Source organism: Sphaerodactylus townsendi, linkage group LG06 (genome assembly GCF_021028975.2).
Source record: "Sphaerodactylus townsendi isolate TG3544 linkage group LG06, MPM_Stown_v2.3, whole genome shotgun sequence".
Lineage (NCBI taxonomy): Eukaryota > Metazoa > Chordata > Lepidosauria > Squamata > Sphaerodactylidae > Sphaerodactylus > Sphaerodactylus townsendi.
The window spans coordinates 96,066,628-96,090,380 of NC_059430.1; the positions used below are offsets into that span (position 1 = coordinate 96,066,628).

Here is a 23,753-nt window from a genome sequence, read left to right on the forward strand (position 1 = left end):
TGGATAAATACCTGCCAGGGCTGGCTGCTGGGGAGATGAGGTAGAAAGATAATCTCAGGGGAACATTCAAGCAGGGCTTCAAAAGTATGTGAAAAGAGGAGAAACCTCTGTCATTTAGAAACAATCTTGGGATTTATTTATTTGGATTCACAGAGTGTAGACTGTTGGGTTGCAACTCTGCGCCTGCTCCAATAATGGATGTATTGGAAAGGTGGAGGAAGCATTTAATTTAGCTAAAAGCAAAGCAAAGATGGGAGGAAGGGAACTCTCTGCCAGTGACCTCTGCGCAAGCTTGTAAACAAGAAGATCTGCCTGGATGAAAGTCCCCCAGGGTACATTATTCCTCGTCTCTTTAGCAGAACGCTGTAATTATAGATCTAGTTGGAGTGGATCCATATTCCCTTTGCACAAATTGATACTTACATTGAGTCAGTGAGTATTTAACACAATCTGTTTAGCAAAGGAGTAATTGGACTGTGCGGCAGCCAGTGGCAGGCAGGAGAGAAAGGTGTTTGTGCGAACGGCTTGCTCTGAGACCCTGGAAAAGAAAAGGTGATTCCAGTCCTGGGCTGCATTCTAAGGTCTATATAGTTCACTGCTGTCCCTGTTTAAAAGCAGCAAATACCCTTTTCTCTGTCCTATTACTAGATAAGGGAACATTTGCTTTGGCAGTGCCTATTTACAAGCTAGTACAGAAATGAATTTTCACTCCAATCTGTCACTTGGCAGCTTTTAAAGTCCAGAATTTTAAAGTCTTCCAGTTTAGTGCTGAGAGCCCTTGAAACCCAAGCTGATTTGCCACCTAGATATTGACTTGTGGATCCATTTTCATGCCAAAAAGAGCTAAGTGTTGCGTGCCAAATTCTGACCCATTGTGGGAAGGCAATGAAAATTAGGGTAATGTATATTTTCAGTTATTGTGGTGTAAAAAATTGCAGTTTAACTAGCATTTCCCACTTCCTTGCTTTGAGGTGCTCTGCGTATCAAAGTGAGAGCCTGGACCTGCACAACCGTGCAAGCTGAATTCTGCCCCACAGCCATGTATGCTAGGCTTCCTGGGGCCTAGAAAACCTTCTGTTTTAGCTGCCTGTCTGGGCCTGCATGAAGCAGGTGTGTTGTCAAGATACTTGAAGGTTGCTGATGCTTGAAATAATAATAATAATAAAAATGGGTACCTCTGGGCCTGGGGATGTAGCCATCTGGGTAGGGGGTGGACTACAGGCATGAGCATGTGGAGCCCGGCCTGTTCATTTAAGGCAACATGGTACCTGTGGTTTCCTGGCACCCATTTGCTTCTTCTCCATAGCACGGAGCCACTCCCGGTTTTCCTCTGCTTCAGTGGAGCAGAAGGTGCTTCAGAAGTGGCCAAGAAGCATCATCTTTTGGGATCTGATAGATGATATCTAGAGTTGGGGTTTCCATTTAATGTGTGATCTCACACTCAGCTTCAAAAAGTGGGTGGGCAAATAGTTCCCTGAGCATAGTTTCCCTCCCCTCCACCCTGAGTGCTTTCGCTAACAGAAAAGGACTATTGCAGGTTGGGCTGTTTGTTTTGCTGCTGGGGAACCTGGTTTGCCTAGTAGGCACTATGGGGTAGGCTGGAGGATGCCAGGTACCATGTGGTACATACTTTCTGTAGCAGTGATTTGAGCAAATCAAGCTGGAAGATCTGGTATCTGATCCAAAATTGATTGGTATATATGCACCTAAAATATGGTATCTGAACCCCTACCTCAGCTTTTGCATGCATTATCTGTAGGGAGAGTCCTAATTTAGTTGGGTGCTGTGTGGTTTCCGGGCTGTATGGCCGTGTTCTAGCAACATTCTCTCCTGACGTTTCGCCTGCATCTGTGGCTGGCATCTTCAGAGGATCTTTTGTTATCCCAGTCTTGTGCACTCATCTTTTGGCTGGTATTGATATGAAGGACTAATAACTCCCTGTCTAAGTTTGCAAGTTCTTTGCGGGTGGTGTGGATTCTCTCACGTAAAAGCGTGCGTTCTAGGCGGTTATAGATGCGGTGAGCCTGTGGTGTTTTGAAAGTCCTTTTGGCTGCAAGAAATGAAGGGATAGTACCTGTGTCTCTGCAGCGTAGAAGAAAGGTTAGAGAACACAGTAAGTGTGCTTTCCTGAGCCGTAGTTTTTCCAATTTCCGTGTGTCTTGGAACAATTTCTCCCCGTAGAGATGTTCAATGTATTGTCGAAGGCTTTCACGGCCGGAATCACTTGGGTGCTGTGTGGTTTCCGGGCTGTATGGCCGTGTTCTAGCAGCATTCTCTCCTGACGTTTCGCCTGCATCTGTGGCTGGCATCTTCAGAGGATCTGATGTTGGGAAAGCAAGTGGAGTATATATCTGTTGGAGTGTCCAGGGTGGGTGGGGAAACCTTGCCTGTGAGTAACAAAGGCGGCAACCAGGTCAATAGTTGAGGGCATCTGAATAGATGCACATTACATTAAGGACTCAACTCACTTCATTGAAAAAATCAGCAAACTCAAACTCAACCCCAATGACAAACTGATCAGTTTTGATGTGGTGTCCCTATTCACCAAGGTCCCCATAGCAGACACCATGACACTCATTAACCAGAAATTCCCAAAAGACATCACAGCCCTGTTTCAACATTGTCTCACTACCAGCTACTTCCAGTGGGATAATGAATACTATGAACAGAAAGATGGGGTTGCCATGGGTAGCCCTCTTAGCCCTGTAATAGCTAATTTTTATATGGAACATTTTGAGAAACAAGCCCTGAAAACAGCACCAAAAAAGCCCACCATATGGTTCCGTTATGTGGATGACACATTCACCATTTGGAGCCACGGAGAAGAAGAACTAAACAAGTTCCTGGACCATATCAACAAGATCCACCCAAACATCCAATTTACTATGGAGAAAGAAAATGAAGGAAAACTGCCATTTTTAGATGTTTTAGTCATCCGCAAACCAAACCAGCAATTGGGACACACGGTATACAGAAAACCTACTCACACAGACAGATATCTACACAAAAACTCCAATCACCATCCAGGCAAAAAAGGAGCACCATAAAAACTTTGGTACATCGTGCAAACAGAATCTGTGAACCTCACCTCCTACAAGATGAATTGAATCACCTAAACAGGGCTCTACAGGCTAATGGTTACTCTAATACAGAAATCAGAAGGGCTGCAAGACCAAGTATGTAAAAAAAAAAAGCCTAATTATGGTGAATGCAGGTATGTGTAATGCTAGATACAAGATACCGCCTTGGAAGCTGTGCACGCATGACCGTAGGGCTCCGGCCCTCAGTTTCCTGCTTCAAGCACCCTGAAGGCAATCTGCTATCCAGCCAAGTTCCACATACTTTGTTATGACTTGTTTAATTAGAGGTGTGTGGGTTGTGTGAGTGTGCAAATGAATCTGTTTTAGCTGCAGGTATAATTTTTTATATTAAATCAGATATTTAGGCATGGGTTCTTCTGGGTAGCTCACCCTTACAAAATAATAAGCATAATAATAAAAAACAGGCCACTCTGGTGTCTTTTGCAAGATATTGCCTTAATGTATTTTTTTTTTTTTCGTGCTTCAAGGAACCATGCACAGATTTTGCTTTAGGGAACCAGCAAACTCTCCCCTTACAGCCTAGTGTCTGCTAATTCTCTTTTCTGTATTTCTTTTGCCAACTCTTATGTGTGTGTTTGTGTGACTTTGAATCAGATTCTGTAATAGGACAATTAAGTCCCATTTTGTTATCATATATCTGCCGCAACAAGCCTGTGGCCACAGGATTGTATGTATGTTGGTGTACGTGCATGCGAAAAGGAATATTCCAGCCTATTTACGAACTTTCTTTTCTATCTCTCCCCCACCTGCCCACATTAATTAATTTGGCTTGGATCCAAGATGAAATGTGGCACAATGGTGAGAGAGTGCTGGACTATGGAGCGAACACAGACTTGAATCCCCTTTCAACCTTGAATGTTAATAGGGCAGCTAGCCTACCTCACAGGGTTGTTGTGAGAAAAAATAAGGAGCGGAGTGAACCTAGCCTGTTGCCAGAGCTCCAAGGAGAAAGGATGGGGTTAAAGTTAGTTAGGCCTCAAGGAGACAATCTGAAGAAGGGGGAAAGTCTATTCCACAGATTGGAACAAAAATATCAGAAGGCAGCAATAGGGAAAAGATGCACAGAATCCAGGCCTTCCTCTGGTTTCTGTCCTGATACCGCTACACTCATTTGCCCAGACTCCAGTGTTTTTTGTTTAGCAAAGTGCATTTTAATCTTTATTGCCCTCAAAACAGTCCTAGAGTAGAGATTGATTAAGGTTGCTTTCTTTCAGATAGAGATTTGTCCTGAGAGCTACAAAGTGGTTCCAGTGTGCCGCGTGACTTGTTGGGCAATGCATAAAAAACCCATATGTACCCTATAAAACTGTAAAAAAATGATGGGCAGTCCCACATACCTGGCTGCCATGTCTGACCAGGCTGATAAGGCGCGCGCAATTCTAGTATTCTGAGGTAAACAGCCTCTGAATCTGGAGGCTCCTTCGAGGTTTCATGGTTAATCCATTAGTCAGCCCAATCTGGTCTACAACCACCTAAAGCAATGATTGTCACCAGATTTTGTGCTGCAGATTTTATAAATTAATTGTGATAAGTAAGTTCTTACCCTATGCATCTCTATGTTGTTCAATGTTCTGCCAGTCTTTATGCAGTGATGTGTATCCTCCCATGACTTAGAAGAGGGAAGAAAAATTCTCAAGCTTCAGAGAATGTACTGTGTCGAATTAGACAATTGTTGCTGAAGGGCTCTGTTTTTTCATCGAGAAGCTCACTGGGGAGCTCTAGTTACCAAGTCATGCACTCACAGGGATGCTGTGAAGAGAATGTTGTATACTACTTTGGGTCCCTGTTGGGGAGAAAAGTGGGATATAAATGCACTAAATAAGAAGCTGGACACAGGCAAAACATGCTCTAGCTCCTTTCTTCCCTCGGTGATGTTGATTCTGCTCTGGCAGAATGTTGTTTTAGTCACCACATCTGGTCAGTAACATTTCATGTCCTAGTTTGCGTGTGGACATTTACAGATGTCTTTCCCCAGGCTTGTGCGGCGTCTCATCTTGGGAGAAACTAGCTAAAGTGTGTAATTGTATATGGCTGCAAAGGCCTGTGCTGGGAGCTGGGTGGAAAGTCTTTGGCAGCTGGATTTGGCTCAGGGCTTCCACTTGCCCATCTAGGATAGCTTAATCAGGGAAATTTAGGGTTGAGTGTCTGCTCAGTTACCATTTTTCAACTTTACCTACCGGGCAGCATTGTTGTGAGGGTAAAATTGCTCCATGTCTACCTTAATGAAAGTATGGGATATAAACCTGATTACTATGAAGAGTATTTACAGAACAGTTGTACACCAAATGCTTGGGGGTGGAGGGCGCATGAGATCCTCCCTTGCCGGTCCTGCTTGTGAACAAAGTGGATTAGCACATGTTGAGACTTCCATGTTTGGCTGCAGCATTAGCTATATGAACAAAAACCTCTTCTTCTTACAATGGGACTGGTCCAGCATCTCTGATTCTTGTCAGAGATCATTTAGCTGACAGTGCTTCTTACTAGAGCGCATAGTGCACCCAAATGTGCTAAAAAATGGCCTCTTCCTGTTGTTGCCTCTTTCATACCTTTGGCCTGGTGGCAACCTTAAGCTCAATGAGGTGATGCCAGTTATCTGCACTGTCATGGTAGCTACATGAAAGGTGACCTCTTCCTGGCCCCTAGCAATGTGTTCTCAGGAATGAGGTTCATCCAGAAACACTCTTGTCTTGGGAAACTCCCTTCAGTTACTGGTAGCCACTAAAGGGCAACTGCTGACTTTTCGGGTTGTTTCGGTGTCACAGTCTGTACCTGCCAACCCTGCTGCTGTTTGTTTCGCTCTTTATCATTTTTTAATTTGCTAATCTCTGTGTGTTGAGTCTCACAACAACTCCCATGGCTTCTGCGTGATAAACACAGATCTAGGGAGAGGAGAGCTCAATTCCTCCCAGAGCCAGACAGGGGAGCCCACCACCCTGTGGGGCTGGTTCACAGTAGTCTCAAGTCCTCAAGCCCAACCTGGCCCACAGTTTGCTGGAACACTGCCTAGAGATCCTGCCACCTGGGCCCCAATTACCACACCACGCTAAGTGCCTTTGGGCCACGCACACCCCATGTCTGCTACCTAACCATGCTGTCCCATAATCTGTGCATTTGCAGAAGGATAAAAGGAAGAAAAATTCATAGCAGCATGCCTGTATCCTGAGCCTCATGGAAGTTAGGGCAGATAAAAATATACTTGAGTGGATGTAGATTATCACCAATGTTTCAATATATCTCAGTCTAATTGGGTTGTTGTAAGGATAAAATGGAGGAGAGCCCTATACCCCACCCTCTGCTTCTTGAAGAAACACAGAATGAAAATATGTTAGAGCTTGCCTCTGGACATGAAGGATCCATTTAACAATCATGTCAAATAACTGTTGATGAGCCATTCTCCATCAATTTGTCTAATCTGTTTTTAAACCATCTAATCCAATGGCAGACTAGTCTAAATCTGGGTACACATAATACCAGCTAGCACTTTCTACTGTCAATTCACATCCCTGGTTGGTCTCAGACACTATTATGAGAGAGAGGAAAAGTTTTCAATAAGAACATGGATTTTATGGGAAATGTATAGATAGTTCACAGAAATATTGTTGCTTGTCCATATTAATTAAGAACACAAGAAGAGAGTTTAATGTATTGTCGACGCTTTCTTGGCGGAATCGCCTTGGAGTGCTGTGGTTTTCAGGCTGTATGGTTTGCATCATTATAGTTGTATTAGAAGGAGTTTTGCCCAGCATCTGGCTGAGTAGCTTCAGAGGATCTGATGTTGGGAAAGCAACAGATATATACTCCACTTGCTTTCCCAACATCAGATCCTCTGAAGATGCCAGCCACAGATGCAGGCGAAACGTCAGGAGAGAATGCTGCTAGAACACGGCCATACAGCCCGGAAACCACACAGCACCCAAGAAGAGAGTTGCTAGATCAGACCAGTGGTCCATTGAGTCCAGCATCCTGTTTCGCACAGCAGTCCTTGCCTGGGAAGGCAACAAACCAGGCACAGAGGCCAAGGCCTTTCCATGATGCTGTGCTCCAGCTCGAATATTGGAAATTGCCTGTGGACATGGATGGTTAGTAGCCAATGATGGACCTCTTCTCCATAAGTCTTAAGCCCCTGTTGAAGACATCCATGCCCTTGGCTGTCACTACCCCCACTGGCAGTGAGTTCCAAATTTTAATTATTCATTCAGTAAAGAGGTATTTCCTTTTGGCCCAAACTGATTGCCTATCAGCTTCACTTGACTCATTGAACCCATCTTTTCACACCATCCATAACTTAGTAAATCTATATTCCCCCATTCATTGTTCAAAACGACAACACCTCAAAGGTTTAGCCTTCTTTTGTATGAAAGGTGTTCCACTCCTTTGATGATATTATAACAATATTTTAAAATTAATATCCATTTATCATAAATGATGACCAAACAATTTGAGATAATACATTAACTTAAGAGCTCAGGCATTTCAACTAACTCATTATAATATTTTAAATTAGTCTGAAATGCGTTTAACCTTAATCCTTCATGCACCAAGTCAGAGTCAACAAATTTTTGATCTCGATGAGGATAAGCATCTTTCGTTTAAATTAAAATTAGGTTTAATAATTACATTCTGAGGAAGTGAGTCAGATTATGCGCACAAATGCCCGATTTGTCTCTGCATGAATGAGAAAGGGGCAAAGATTACTGGATCTGCCCAAACTCCCAAGTCTTTTCAGGGAAGACTGTACAGAATTCATACCGATTATATATTGTGGTTAATGTGGGTTTAATGGGAAATGTATAGAGGATTCACACAAATATTGTTGCTTGTCCATATTCATTAAACATTGTGGATATTGGTTGTGGTGGGTTTTCCAGGCTGTGTGGCCGTGATCTGGTGGATCTTGTTCCTTACGTTTCGGCTGCATCTGTGGCTGGCATCTTCAGAGATGTATCACAGAGGGAAGTCTGTTACACACTGTGTCCAGTGAGAAGGGAATGTTTTAGTGGGGTATAAATTGTCATGTCCCCGGGTGGGGAACCAATCAATAAGTATTTGGGTGGAACTTGCTATGCAAAGGTGTGGTTAATAGTATAGTATTGCAGGTGGGGCTTTAGGCCCAGCAGGAACCGCCCACCCACAGCTGAGGCAGATGCAGGAGATGGGATGGGGAAGCAGCTGGAATGAGGGAGAGAAATGAGAGGGCAGAAGGGATATAAGGAAGTGGGAAAGGGAGAGTCAGGAGCTGCAGCAGCAGGGAATTTGGGTGGTGGTGTGAACAGACAAGGGAAAGGGACAGCTCAATGGTGGGATGTGTGAAGGAGGGAAGAGGACCCAGTAGCCCAGACTCTTCCAGAATCTAGAGCACTGTTTAGGCTGGTCCCCACCCTGTGCAGTAACAGGATGGGAGTCTTTCACACAGGCTGGAAGCAACTCTCCCTGTGAGGCCACAGGGGAGAGACAAACCCCTGGAAACTCCTCTCCCTGTGAAGAAACAAGGGGAAGAGAGAGGGAGGGTGCGAACTCTCAAGTCAGCCAGGGGAAGGAAGGCAGAGAGACCTGCTAGGAGGAGGGTGGCGTGGGCAAGGGCTGCCACGTACACCAGGCACCTTGTGGGCACGGTTGTTCCTTGGCCCCTTGGGCCAATTGGGAGAGTCACCGTCTGGGGAGACCAACCCTCAGGTTAGGGTAGGAGGGAAGGATACGCCGCCCAAAGGGCCCGGGCGAGGAGGGGGTACACCACGCAGCCCGGAAAACCCACCACAACCAGTTGAATCCAGCCATGAAAGCCTTTGACAAGACATTGTGGATATTATTTCTTGATTTCAATATTTACACACTTCTTGTTTCTCCAGTGGGGGTCCAAAACAACTTATATCATTCTCCTTTCCTCCATTTTATCCTCACAACAATAACCCTGTGTGGTAGGTTAGGCTGAGAAAGTGACTGGTGCTGCTCACCCAGTGAGCTTTCAAGGTAAGAGTGGGAATTTGGATCTGGGTCTTCCACATTCATGTCTGACACTGTAACCACTATAACATGCTAGCTGTCAAGTTTACTGCTGTACAGGAAAATGGCATCATCCCAAACCAGGTATGCCATCCTGAACTTGGAGGAAGGATAGTATATCAATATGAAGTGTGAATGAAAGAGGTGATTGGAGAATTCGGAGAAGTTCTGGCTGCTGTGTACGTTAACTGGGCATTTCCCTTCATCCATACAATGACAGTTTTCAATGTCCCTTCCATTGCCAGCGAAAATGCCTCTGCATTTGAAATGACAACTGAGTGTCCACACAGTAGTTGCCCCTCCCACCCCAGAGGTCTTTTCAAGCTTTTAAAAAATACAATTTTGCTGATATCGGGTAGCAATGATTTATCCTGTATTTTTTAAAGTCTGAAAAGGCCTTCCATTGCCATCAGGGAGAGGGGTCTGGTGGCTACAGGGATTGATCCAAGGAGAATGGAGCTGGTTGTGGACAGGACAGGAAGGCCAAGAATGTTCACTGTTATATCCACAAAGTATGCAGAGGTGCTCTGACTGCAGTCTTTCCAAAAGTGTACCCAACCAAGTTGGGAAAGGATGTGAGCAAAGTACGGGCAAACACAGAGTGGACAATTAGGGGATGACATCTCATGGATGTTCTAAAAAAATCCCCCAACCCAGTTTAGATACAAAACCAGAGCAAAACCTAGATATAGAAGCAGCCATAGTGGAGGGTATGGACAAAAAAAGCTTGATCAGGACATTTTGCCTCTTGCTCCATAACTTCAAAGGGTGTTGTGAGTATTGTCCATAACTCATCAGCATAATCAAGGACATTTTATACACTGCCTGGTCAATATGTATATTTTCCACTTCATCATGCGTTAGTTAATATGAGGCATTCTCCAACAACACTTGGGAGATTATGCACGTTGACTGGGCAATACGCACAATTGTTTCTGCAGGGATTTTTTTTTCTTTTTTGCACATTATCAAAAATGTTTGTGTGCTTGCAGTTCACAGACTGGGTCTTATGGAAAGGGACTCTGGCCCATGGCTTAAAATCCCAGGTTCAAGCAAAAATACCATTCTTCCAGACTGCTTAGTCCAAAGTCCATCAAGAAACGACTGCAGCACATCCCTGGAAGAATAATGTTAAGAACTGCAACCCAGATGTTTTTTTTCAAAACATTGTACTGTGATGTGGGTGGGGCAGAAACCAGTACCATTAGCCTGGAGCCATTTCAACTGAGAAATTCCAAAATGGCAGATGAGAAAGGCTTATTTGCATTGTGTGGTTAACAGCTATAATGCCACTATAAAATCCACCAGACCACGGCCACACAGCCCAGAAAACCTACCAGAACCAGCTATAATGCCATTGTATTGGGTGTCCTACGGACTGGGCAGTTAATTCTATAAGGAAAAGAAATATTATTATGACAATTATTTGCCAAGGATAAACCTTTGCTGGAGGGTCTCCAGGCAAAGGAAAGTCAAAATACGGTTGAACGTTGACAACAATGAGGCCATAGCTTAGGCTGGATACATAGCCTTCTCCAAAATACTTTCTTCCCTGCCTTTTAGTTATATGTCCAAAGCTGAGCAAATCCAGGCCTTTCTTTAGAGAACTCAGCCAAAACGTCTCAAGCACATTATTTACAAAATGGATTATACTCTTCAAAAACCATAGAAGCCACCCTTGCCATATGCCTTGCCAAGATATTCATGGACCACCCCCCTCCAGTATTGAATAAATCAACAGAATTCTCAAGAGAGAAAGTAGACACTATAGGCAGACATTTTGTGGGGGTGATGGTAAGTTAGGTAAGCCACAAGGACACCTGGGAAGGCAAACTGAAATTATAAGCAACACAAGTAGTTGGATAAGTTTCAATTAAAGCATTTGAAATGTATTAAAACAATTAAATTTTTTGCTGCAATTAAAGCTGAAGTGCTCGCGAATCATCCTGTAATTTTTGAGCTAATTGGATAAAATACTGGGAGGCAGGAGAAGGTTTATGTGTTGTCATGCAACTGGGAAAACATTGTATGCGCCTTCTTTATAGCTTCATGAGATTAAAAAAGACTAAATAACGATGATGACCCTGATCTGAGGAGCCATATGCAGATATGTTCTGGGCTTGGAATGACCACCCCCAGAGTGGAATGGCAGTCCCTGGGGGTAGCAGAAGTGTTCTAGGACTGGAATGACAGGTTCCAGAGTGGAGTGATGGTCCCCTGTGATTGAAATCAGTGTAAAGTATTTCATTCCACTCTTTGGATCTTTGACCAAGTCACTCTTTGGATCTTTGACCAAGTCACTTTGACCAAGTCACTATAGCTTTTTAAAAACCACCTCTCAGGATTTTTTGAGGTACTTGTTTACTTTGCTTGTAACCTGTTTTTCTTCCTGATCAGGAGTCAAAGGGGGAAAGGAGGGCCAGTTATATTTCCCTCCCAGCCAGGGGCTACAAAAACCTGGAAACACCCCTGGCTGGGGGGAATATACTACATGTCCTCTGGAGTGCAAGCTGTGAGGCAGGCAATGTGGATGAAGCCCACCACCTGACAAACATATGCATTTCTGAGAATGAGTGGTTTATAATTGTATTAATATTTACAGTTAAAATCTTTATACCCTATCCTTCCAAAAGACCTGTGGAAGCTAACGATAAAGGACTGGTGGTGGAGAGGGCTGACTTGTGAAGATCCCATGGGTATATCAAAGCAAGGGATGAACAGAGGTGGTTTGCCATTGCCTGTCTCTGCATAGCAATCTTGGAACAGAAGCAATCTTATGCAGTTGTGTCTCATAGAAGTGCTAACAAAGGCTGACACTACTTAGCTTCTAAAATCTGTCAGGATCAGGTCAGAGTAACAAAACAAGAATATATCTACAGTTCAAAAAGAAAAAAGTAATTAAAAAAACAAAAGCTCACCCTCTGTTATAAAATAACCAAAATATTTATCCACTCATGTTTTAATAAATAACAGCGTCTAAAATGTTAAAAATTCCTATGCTTTTTGCTCAAAAGATGATGCAGAAAGGTTTTGTTTTAATGTTTGTAGGAGAATTTGGAGAGGTGGCATCACTGGGGTTAGGATTAGGTAAAAGATTTCAGTGTTTTTGTTTGTACCTAGTTTCACAGGCTGGAGACTTTACCTATCATCTCTTGCGTATATATCTGGATTTATTTCCATTTGTTTGCCTTCATCAAAAAAGTGTAATTTACTGAAAACTAATTCTGTGTTTTGCTGCTACTGTGTTTTAAATAATTTTAATGTTTATATTTTACTGTTGTATATTGTACGATGCCTTTGTGGCCTATTGTTCACCGCTCAAAGCCCTTTGGGGGTTGGGCAGTATAGGAAAATAAAGAAATAAATACATAATATAATAATAATAATAAAATAATAATAATAGTAATCTGAAAGCTGGAGGGCAAAAACAATATTTAAGTCCTTTTTCATTCAATTTGACCTAAGAAAAAAGGGAAGCCTGTATGGTAGTTTTCATTCCTCCTGAGTCCCAAAGCATCAATTAAAGTATTTAGGCTTATACTGTATATTAACCAGGAAGGAACTGCAAAATTATTATTAAAAAGGAAAAGGAACTGGACTGTTTTTTTGTATAGCAAAAATCAAACAGATTTAACCTGCAAACCTCATAATCTATGCAGAAAAGAAAAACTAAACAACATGACAACAACTGTAGCATCACAGATCTGTTTCCCTCTTGAATCCAAGTCCTTGGAGGAAGGTGAGAGAGAAATAAGTAAATAAATAAATGGCCAATCTGACCTCAGGGAGAATTCCTTCTCAGGGCCCCAAATAGGATGATCAGTTAGCACCTGAGCATGAAAGCAAACCTGTTTGTCCAGCCTCATGGAGGGGAAATTTTCCCAGCTCTTTTGCACAAATCTCTTCCATCTGATAACCGAGTTGTGACCGTTGGCTCCAAATAAGGACAAGAGAACTCAGTTCTTGTGGGGTGTATGTTTACTGGTAACTTAGATGGGTTTAGAAAGAGAAATGGGCAGTTTTCCCCCTAATTTTCAAGTATATTTGAGCATCTGTTCTCTGGCATATCCCTTTCAAAGAGACCTCGGGTAAGAAACAAGAGTTGATTCAGCACATAAGTATTCACTGATTTAAAAACAATGGCAAAACACAATCTGAATGAAACAGAATGTAACAGCACTGAACACCTGAAGCTGCCACCCTCTATGTTTCCATGGGAATAACCCCACTGAATAAAGTGGGACATAATTCTGAACATTGGATAGCACGATAAGCATAAACTTGGTCCGGGGTAGAGACCAGCATCAGAGGAACTTCTTCACCTGTGGTGTACAGGTAAAAAATAAAACAGCGAAGCTGGGCATGCCCTAGCCACACTGGGTGAGACATGGCATGGTATGGCTGGGTTTCTGACTCCTGTGCAGGCCTCCAGGTAGAGGACCCACCACAAGAGTTCCAGCAGTCGGGGGGAGTGGAGGGAGAAAAATTGAGCTGTTTGCAAACGATTGCCAAACTCTAGATTGCTATTGCTATTACAACTGACTACAGAGGCCAGGTCCGCTGGAGAAAATGGCTGCTCTGGAGAGTGGACTATATTGTATTAAACCCTGGTAAAGTTTTGTCCCTTCCCAAACCCTGCCCTCCGCAGGTCCCACCTCAAATCTTCAGGAATTTTCCATCTCAGACTTGGCAGCGCTATTGGTTGTCCACTGTAACTCTCGTATCAGTGTCCATGTTCCTCATCTATCAGCCTAGTGTATGCTGCCGGTAACTTTCCCTTATGGGGAGTGGGTGGGTGGGCAATGTTAGGAAAGCAGGGAGACAGGAAACTCCCCATTCTCTCCAACCCCCACCGCTGCTATTTATACTTACAAGGAATATAAGAAATCTATTTGTTAATCCCTACACAGAGCTGATTTCTGTTGAGGAGTTTTATAGTTTAAAATCAGCATGGTGCCAGTTATATTTTTTTTTTTCTCCTCCATTAGTCATTTGCCTGAGCAGTGCAGGGAATCTAGGAGACTTAACCATTCTGGAAGATTCCAAGCCATCCTTTGCATTTCAAAAATGGGTCCGTGTGGTAAATTTGGGATCTCTGGCACAAAGATATTGCTCAAGTTGTACACCCGAGATAAGTGAATACCTGAATTATCCCCTCTGGGGAGGAAAAAAAGGCTAATGACAGAGGGCCATTTGGAAATAATAGCCGAGGGCTTTGACCTCCTCTGTGGGCTCAGCCATAAATACCTCCTTGCCAGATGATTAGCAAGATGGGTCCAGGTGAACTCTAAGACACCTTTAAATGGGAAGGAGATACTTGAGGAGGGGGTGCTGTATGTGCTTCGAGGAGGCTGCCAGGTTTTTAAAACATAGTACCTTTGAAATGGTCAGGGTTCTACTTCCTTTCTTTTGCCTTTCCTTTGACGATGGGCAGTTCAAACCATCATTTGACAGGGAGGCTTATTATGGAGAAGAGAGTTGGAGACTCAAGTATTATACTTGCAGCTTCACACAACACATAATTAATTCATGGAGCCACAAGATATAGTGATGGTTTTTAAGTATGTGAGTGCTGTCAAGTTTGAACTGACTTATGACAACCCCAACAAGGGGCTTTTAAAACAACTGAAAAGTAGAGGTGGCCTGCCATCGCCTTCAACTTTAGAGCCTTCCTTTGTTATACCTTTAGGGAGGGAAAGGATCAATGCTGGAGGCAGTAGTGGTCATAAGAACTGTGTTTATTGGAACACAACAGGCAATTAACAGAACAGGCCTCAACCAGGCTTCAGTAACTCTAACTTCTCCCCCAGTTATGGTCACAAGATGTGAGCCTTTGCTTTCTAGATAGCATCTGGGAATTATCCTTAAAGCAATAGTACCAATATACCACATCCTTGGTGGTTTTCCATCCACATAGCAACTCTGCTTAGCTTCTAAGATCCAAAGATATCTCCTTCCCTCATGTTGCTAGTTAAGACAGCCGTAATTCATGGAGAACTGGTAGGGCTTCCAGCTCTATGTTGGGAAATACCTGAACATTTTAGGTGTAGATCCTGGGGAGGGTGGGGCTTGGGAAGGAGAGAGATCTCAGCAGGATATCATGCTATACAACTCACCCTCCAAAGGAGCTATTTTTTTCAGGGGAATAGATCTTGGTTGTCTGGAGATCAATTGTAATAGCACAGTGATGGCGAACCTTTTTGAGACCGAGTGCCCAAAGTGCAACCCAAAACCCACTTATTTATCGCAAAGTGCCAACACGGCAATTTAACCTGAATACTGACGTTTTCATCCTGCATGCACCCCAAGTCCCACGTGCACCACTCTGCACCTCTCTAGCATCTCCGCCTCCTCTGCCCCCCACTTGGGCATCAGCCACCCAGAGCACAGGCACCAGGCACGCCAGCCGAGTCTTCCCTGCTTGCTGTGGGGCGTTGTGCCCAGTGGCCCAGGCCAGTCTAGGGTGTGTGTGTGTGTGTGTGTGTGTGTGTGTGAGAGAGAGAGAGAGGGGGGGGTGATGAACTCTATGCATGTGCCCACAGAGAGTGCTATAAGTGCCATAGGTTCGCCACCACTGTAATAGCAGATCACCAGGAGCCACCTACAGGGTGGCACCCCTAAGGACAGGTCCTTCCATTGCTAATAGCCTAAATGGAACATCCTTGTATGGAGGAATACAAGTTGCTAAAAAACAATATAATAGACAAGAGGACATTGGGTTACCTTAGGATTGGCGGGTAATCCGACCTGGCCACTGGCAGCAGCTTTGTGGGGGTGTAGCTGGGGGTAGAATGATGTCACTTTTGGGTTTACCTTAGAAGGGCCGGCACCATAATGGGGCGCTCTAGTACTGTTTGGGGGGGGGGTGCTAGAATATCCCCATTTCAACGTCAGTGGTTCCAGAGTAAACCTGGAAGTGACATCATTGCACTGCACATGCAGATTGTCCCCCTTCAGCTGGCCTGCTTCTTCAGGCCTGAATTGATTTGGAACCTACTTAATTCTCCAGCGGTCATTACTTTTGTCTTCTTGCTGTTCAGCTGTAGTCCTTCCTTGGCACTTCCTGCTTTAACTCTCAGCAGTAGTCCGTTCAAGTCTTCACTATTTTCTGCCAGTAGTGTAGTATCATCAGCATATCTCAAATTGTTAATGTTCCTCCTGTCAATTTTCACTCCACCTTAATCTAAATCTAATCCATCTTTCCTTATGATACATTCTGCATACAGATTGAAGAGACAGGGAGATTAAATACATTATTGTTCAATACCTTTGCCAATTGGAAACCATTCTGTTTCTGTATATTCTATCCTAATAGTAGCTTCTTGTCTGGAGTATAGCAAAACAATCAGATGCTGGTGCGCATCCATTTCCTTTAAAGCTGGCCATGGCTTTTCATGATATACAGTCAAAAGCTTTGCTAAAATTTATGAAATACAAGCAGAGTACTCGATTGGTCTTCAACAAGTTGAACAGGAACTTTCTGGTAGTGCCATCATATATTGTTGAAGGCTTTCATGGCTGGAATCACTGAAGTGTTGTGGGGTTTTCGGGCTGTTTGGCCGTGTTCCAGTAGAACACTACTGGAACACGGCCATACAGCCCGGAAACCCCACAACACTCCAGTGCCACCAAACTTATAGAAGCTCCAGGAGGTTTACCTGGTGACTTGTCCCTTTGACAGTGCTGGACCTCACCTGAAAACTATATTATTTCAGAGATCCATGGATTATTTTAGCTATACATAGATTTTTTTTGATGATCCGTAGGCATTGTGCTTTTAAATAATTTCCATTGGACTGCTGATGGCTTTTTCCTGCTACATGAGTATGTTTGTTAGACTTTTATTGTGAACTGTAGCAATACAAAATATGCTTAGAAGGCTTTGAATAAAAACATTAAAAATAAAATTAAAAAGTGGATTAAAAACAGATTAAGGTCAAAGGTGTGTTTGGGAAGTGTAAAGGAATTTGAGAGAGTGAGGCAGTAGTTTTTACTTTACTTGGGGACGTGGTAGTGTCTGAAAAGGTTGCTGGTACAAAAACAGCACCTGGTTTTGCAGCTAGAAGGTGAAGGGCCTGCCCCCTCCATCTCAGTGAGGACTGCTAGCAAATTCCCTTGCCACATCATCACTCTTTCCCTATATTCTCCGGATTGTGTGTGTGTGTGTGTGGGGGGGGTCAGGTTTCACCCTCCTTGGATAACCTAGTTGGCTATCCCTTGTACAAACCTGTACAGCAACTTGAATTGCTCTACAGGAAATGTTTGAGGCATGACATACATTGTATGTATATTAAGTTAGACGGGTAAAGTATGATTATAATATTATGGTTAAATCATCACTTTGTGATATAACGTCACCCCATGAGTTAGAAACGATCAGTGCTTGCACCTTTACCTTAGTAACTGTAGTATTGCAGGGATTGGGGAAGGAAGGAGCACTAGGAAAATGCAAGCTGGTGCAGGCTGGGCCAGCCTCAAGGCAGAAAACTTGTAGGCTTCCAAGGCCAGTAAACTCAGAACAGCCAAGATTTCTTTTTTTTTTCTTTCTGGCTTTCAAACGGAGGGAGCAGAACATCTCCTGACTCCACCCCCACCCCCCACCCCCGGCCGCCCCTCTGGGCCTGGCTTTAGCTTCTGCTGTGCAAGCCATCATCAGTCAGACTTAGGGAGTCAGGACAGCACAGCACATGAGACCCTTCCCTTCCCTTTGTGACACATCACTGAGTTTTTATGTCCTCAGTTTGAATTTTTCCTTTGCTTTGGGCACCTTGAGGAGCCTCAGGCTGTTGCTCAGGGAATCTACTCACGGTCTCCAAGCAAAGGTTAAAAATAAAACCTCCGACAGAAAAAACCAGGACTTCAGCCTCTTCCTCCTCCTGCACACTACTGAGGCATACCAACTCATCTTGCTGGGGTGACATGCATGTGCTGCTAATCTGTGGGGAACAGCAAAGTGCTCTATAAATTCCTGGGTGCAAATCCCGAGACCTTACTAAATTCTCCTGTTCCTCTCCCACCTACATGGCTGTTGTAAATGGAACCTCAGGGGGGATAGATGTTTCTTAGTATTACCAGGTTGGGGAAAGAAGGTGGTATCTGTTTGTGTCAGAGAGCCAAACTAGAGATTATGTTTTTTAATGAGTGGGCAGAGGCCACGGGCTGTGGCTCAGTGATGGAGCATCTGCTTGGCTATAGAAAGTTTGAAGCTCAGTCCCAGCAACTCCAATTTAGATGTGACGTGACAGAGCTCTGACTGAAATGCTGGAGAACTGCTACCAGTCTGAGCAGACAAAAGTCATCTTGCTGGACTAGCAGTCTGGTTCAGCGTAAGGCAGCTTCGTGTGTGTTTCATGTGCTTCATGATTCTCATTCCCTTAGTCACATGAGAACCAATTGCCTCAGGAGCCCAGAACGGGCAGAGACAGCGGAGAACAAGGCTTGTGCAGCCATGTCTTGTCAGAAATTGATGGGTTGGTGGGTGGAAGAAAGTTCAAAAATTCTCTAGACAAGCATTGAGACCCCAGGATTCTGGCTTGTGGGCCTTGGAGACCACAATACGGAGGCTAAAGCCTTGGATCAGTCCCTGAGATCCAGCAGTTCGAAAACTGTTGTACTTAATATTGCTAGGTATTTCTTTTGTCAAGGATTGAGGGGAAAATGTTGATTGTGGAGGAATCTGGATTAATGGTTTGCACACTTTCTTGCTAGCTCTTCTTCTTCTTTATCCATTTAATCGTGCCCGGCTCTTGGATACTCTGTAAATCAGTTCCCTCCATGCAGGGACGTAGGTATAGATTTTTTATGGGGAGGGTTTGGGGTGGGCCCCGCCCCCACCCGCCTCTGGGGGCGTGGCCATGCCTTCCCAAGCCCCGTCCCAGCCTCGGTACTTATAAAAGCAGCTCTCTGAGGCTGGGGATGGCAGACTTCCCTGCCCCGCCCTCCCCTACCCGCCCCCCACCAGCTGGGTTCCAAGCTGGCAGCCAGCAGCCCCTTTTGCCCTCCTCTCTGGAAAGAGGTGTAGCTAGGGAAAATGGAGCCCGGTGCAAAATCTGAATTTTGCACACACCCCATGGGTGGCCGCTGTGATGCTGGAATCCACCCCCAAACAGCATCACTTTCAATGGTGTTTAAACTAAAGAGCCCAAATTCTCCTTTTAAATTCACCTTAAAGGGAGAATCTGGGGTCCCCAGTTAAAACAGCATTGAAAGTAATGCTGTTTTGGGGTGGATTATCCCCCACCCTGGAACAGCATCACTTTCAATGTTTAAACTGGGGACCTCAGATTCCCCCTTTAAATCCATGCTGAAGGGGGTAGATTTAAAAGGATAATTTGGGGAAACTTGGGGGGTGCCTGCTGTCAGGGGTGCAGTTGTTAAGATAGCAGCACCAAACTTTCAGGAGAGATTTATCTTTAGGAGGAGAACTCTCCACTAATGATACCACACCATGTTTAATTGAAGTTTTGGTTCAGGGGAGGTCCCAAAGAGTTATGGACCCACTCAGGGTGTGTGTAGACCCCATCTTTTATAGCTCCCATTGGAAACAATGGGGGATGGGGCACATAAGAACATAAGAACAAGCCAGCTGGATCAGACCAGAGTCCATTAGTCCAGCTCTCTGCTACTTTCAGTGGCCCACCAGGTGCCATTGGGAGCTCACATGCAGGATGTGAAAGCAATGGCCTTCTGCGGCTGTTGCTCCCGAGCACCTGGACTGTTAAGGCATTTGCAATCTCAGATCAAAGAGGATCAAGATTGGTAGCCATAAATTGACTTCTCCTCCATAAATCTGTCCAAGCCCCTTTTAAAGCTATCCAGGTTAGTGGCCATCACCACCTCCTGTGATAGCATATTCCAAAAACCAATCACTGCGTTAGTGAAGAAGTGTTTCCTTTTATTAGTCCTAATTCTTCCCCCCAGCATTTTCAATGGATGCCCCCTGGTTCTAGTATTGTGAGAAAGAGAGAAAAATGTCTCTCTGTCAACATTTTCTACCCCATGCATAATTTTAGAGACTTCAATCATATCCCCCCTCAGACGTCTCCTCTCCAAACTAAAGAGTCCCAAACGCTGCAGCCTCTCCTCATAAGGAAGGTGCTCCAGTCCCTCAATCATCCTCATTGCCCTTCTCTGCACTTTTTCTATCTCTTCAGTATCCTTTTTGAGATGTGGTGACCAGAACTGAACCCAGTACTCCAAGTGCGGTCGCACCACTGCTTTATATAAGGGCATGACAATCTTTGCAGTTTTATTCTCAATTCCTTTCCTAATTATCCCCAGCATAGAGTTTGCCTTTTTCACAGAAAAAGGCACCCCCTTTGAGAGTCCATAGCTTTGGACCCACTGGATCAAACTTCACAAAGCCTGGGTGGTATCAGTAAGAGACTCTCCTGATGGTACCACCCAGGTTTGGTGAAGTTTGGTTCAGGGAGTCCAAAATTATGGACTCTCCAAGGTGTAGCCCCCATCTTCTATTAACTCCCATTGGAAACAGTGGGGAATGGGGCACCCCCTTTAGGAGTCCATAACTTTGGACCCCCTAAACCAGGGGTAGGGAACCTTTAACACTCAAAGAGCCATTTGGACCCGTTTTCCACAGGAAAAGAAAACACTTGGAGCCGCAAATAATTTTTGACGGGTTTTTTTACCTTTTACTCCGCTCATTCTGAGAAGCGCATGGATGCGCCTGCCCTGCTGCCTGCAGGGCAGGCAAGGATGAACCCGGCCGCCGGGAAAGCGCCCGCCCCGCTCCAACGGGGCGGGCAAGAGGGGAAGCCCGCGGTGCGGCCCAGCTGACCGTGGGCAGTTGGTGCGCCTGCCCTGCTGGCTGCAGGGCGGGCAAGGATGGGGCCGGCAGCTTGGCTCATGGAGCCACAGTGCAAGGGCAGAAGAGCCGCATGCGGCTCTCGAGCCGCAGGTTCCCTACCCCTGCCCTAAACCAAACCTCCCCAAACCTGGGTAGTATCATAAGGAGATGATATCCTAAAAATTGCGCCCCCTGCAGGCCAAAAACAAAAAACACTTAAAATATTTTTTAAAACCACAAACGGGAGACGGAGCTTCGGACATGTAATGGGGGTTTTTTTGAACCCGAGAACCCCCCCCCCTTACCTATGTCCTTGCCTCCATGCCTGAAACGTGTTGATTCTGATCCATAGCTACCAAATGGTAACGTCAGATCTTTTCCTCACATGGTCCTTCAGTCCAAGGTGAGGGTGTCCCAGGAGATGACACCCTGAATCCCTGGTTCAAGTATTTTCTTTGAGGAGAAACACTTTCTAGGATACAGTAGCTGGTGCTGAATTGGAACCTGTCCTCTTTGCTCAGCCTTGATTAAGATTGTCAACCTGCAGGTGGGACCTAGAGACCTGGAATTGCAATTGATCTACAGACTAGAGAGAGCAGTTCCTCAGGAGAAAATGGCTGATTCAGAGGATGGACTATGTGGCATTATACCTGTTCACATCCTGGACCTCCCCAAACTCTTCCCTCTCCAGCCTCTGTCTCCCCAAATATCCAGGAATTTCCCTGCCCAGAGTTGGCAACTGTAATTAACACTAAATAAGCATCTGGATCCTGTGAGGACAAAAACTCATCTAGGTTCTAACCAAAAAATAGCTAATATAAAATTAATGCAAGTTCCACAAAATATTCTAAACTTCATTGTCCTGAAGTTTGTTGCTGTGTCTTGTGCAGTCCACATGGGACTGTGCAGACAAAGGCTGGGTGCAAATAACTGACCAGAAGGCTTCTAGAAGCTAGAGAGTTCTTGGAGTTCCTCCTCCTCCTCACTGTCTTGATCCAAGAGCAGGTTGTTTTTCTGCCCAAAGAGTCACATGATGGAGGCAGGGAGAGCTCCCCTCCCTTAGTTCTCTCTTCACTGCCATGGAGAGAGAATTGACTTAGCTGAGTGCTTTATTTACCTCAGAGTTTTTCCTTTTGTTTCATCTTTTTTGTTGAGATGTCATTATTCAAGAAATGTTCGAAGTGTGGGACGGAGATGGCTCAAAATGATGAGCACAATGAACGCCTTTTCTGCCTCAGAGGGACTCATGCCACCTATCTTGCCACATTTTTACTTGTTGTCACTGTTTGACAGCCAGTGGTCTTCAATCAGCAGTGGCATAGTGGTTAAGAGCAGGTGCACTCTAATCTGGAGGAACCGGGTTTGATTCCCAGCTCTGCCACTTCTGCTGTGGAGGCTTATCTGGGGAATTCAGATTAGCCTGTACACTCCCACACACGCCAGCTGGGTGACCTTGGGCTAGTCACAGCTTCTTGGAGCTCTCTCAGTCCCACCCACCTCACAGGGTGTTTGTTGTGAGGGGGGAAGGGCAAGGAGATTGTAAGCCGCTTTGAGTCTCCTACAGGAGAGAAAGGGGTGATATAAATCCAAACTCTTCTTCTTCTTCCTTTCTATGATAAGGTTTGGTTACCAGTTGCAGTTTAAATCTATACCTATCTATTTCCACCGCCTCCTACCAAGCTTTCCTCTCCTCTACCAGCAGCCAGAATTTTGATGCTGCTGCTATCAGTCAACTTAGTCTGTCTTTTTCTGAAAAAAGGATTTTATTCCAGATATTATCTTTTTGATAAGAAAGGTTGTGATAAGAGGCTCACACTGACCCTCAGACTTCTCAGCAAGTGTTTACATGTTCCCAAATTAAGGATGCTATTGCTTTCAGACATTCTCCGTTTGTTATGTGAAGACATCTGGTTTGACGTCCTACAAAAAAAGGACGCATAATTTCATGCTTGCATCCATGATTATTTAAGACATTTTAAAAGTTTTGAGTATGGGGTAACTATTATGAATATAATGTGTTACCTTTTGGATTCACCACATCTCCTTATGTTTTCACCAGATACATGTCAACTGTGGTTGCATTCCTAACGTTAAAGGGCTGTGCTGGTATCCTATCTGAATGATGGTGGTTCATGCCTCCTTCCTTCCACTTTTTGGAGAATAACCTGGCTTTGACCTCCCAAACTTTAACCAGTTTGGGTCTGGTCATCAATGCAGAAAAGTCCCGATTACAACCTACTCAAAAGATAGAGTTCATTGGGATAGTTTTGAATGCGACTTCCCTCAAGATTCAAGACTATTCTGTCCTTAGTCACTGCCTTTACCAATGACAGGTTCAAAAGGCCTGTCCAGAAATTCCTGGGATTGATAGCATCTCCTACCTCAGTCGTTATTCATATATGATTAAACATGGGATGTTTTCAGATTGGGGTTCCTTAGAAAGTTCAGGCCTAATGTAGATCTCCAAGGTAGTAAACTTCCCATACTCAGAGGAGTTTTCAGATCGGTTCATTGGTAGGGTTAGATTTCCACTACAGACAAGTTTTGTTCAATCAGAAGTGGTCCCACAACCCACATTATTTACTTCCCATGTTCAGAGAATGGGGATTCCCTCATATCAACCTCTTTGTCACCAGGGTAAATGCAAAGTTCCCCCTGTTCTGTTCCAGGGCAGGGACAGACAAAGAGCTGTTGGAGGATTGAAGAGACACAACTGAAGAGACGCAATTGAAGAGACTCAAACCTTCTACGTGTAGATTCTGTGCTGCCAGTGGATGCATTTTGTGCACCTGGCCAGTCTGTTTCCCACACTTGCTGCTTACCTGATTTTTTTAAAGGTTAAAAGA

The 23,753-nt window shown here is 44.5% G+C and overlaps 1 protein-coding gene across 8 annotated transcripts in view; it reads left to right on the top strand.

Moving 5' to 3' along the window:
- The window catches only part of TFAP2E (transcription factor AP-2 epsilon), a 78,707-nt gene that overhangs the window by 38,282 nt on the left and 16,672 nt on the right, over window positions 1–23,753 (top strand). The window lies entirely within an intron of this gene.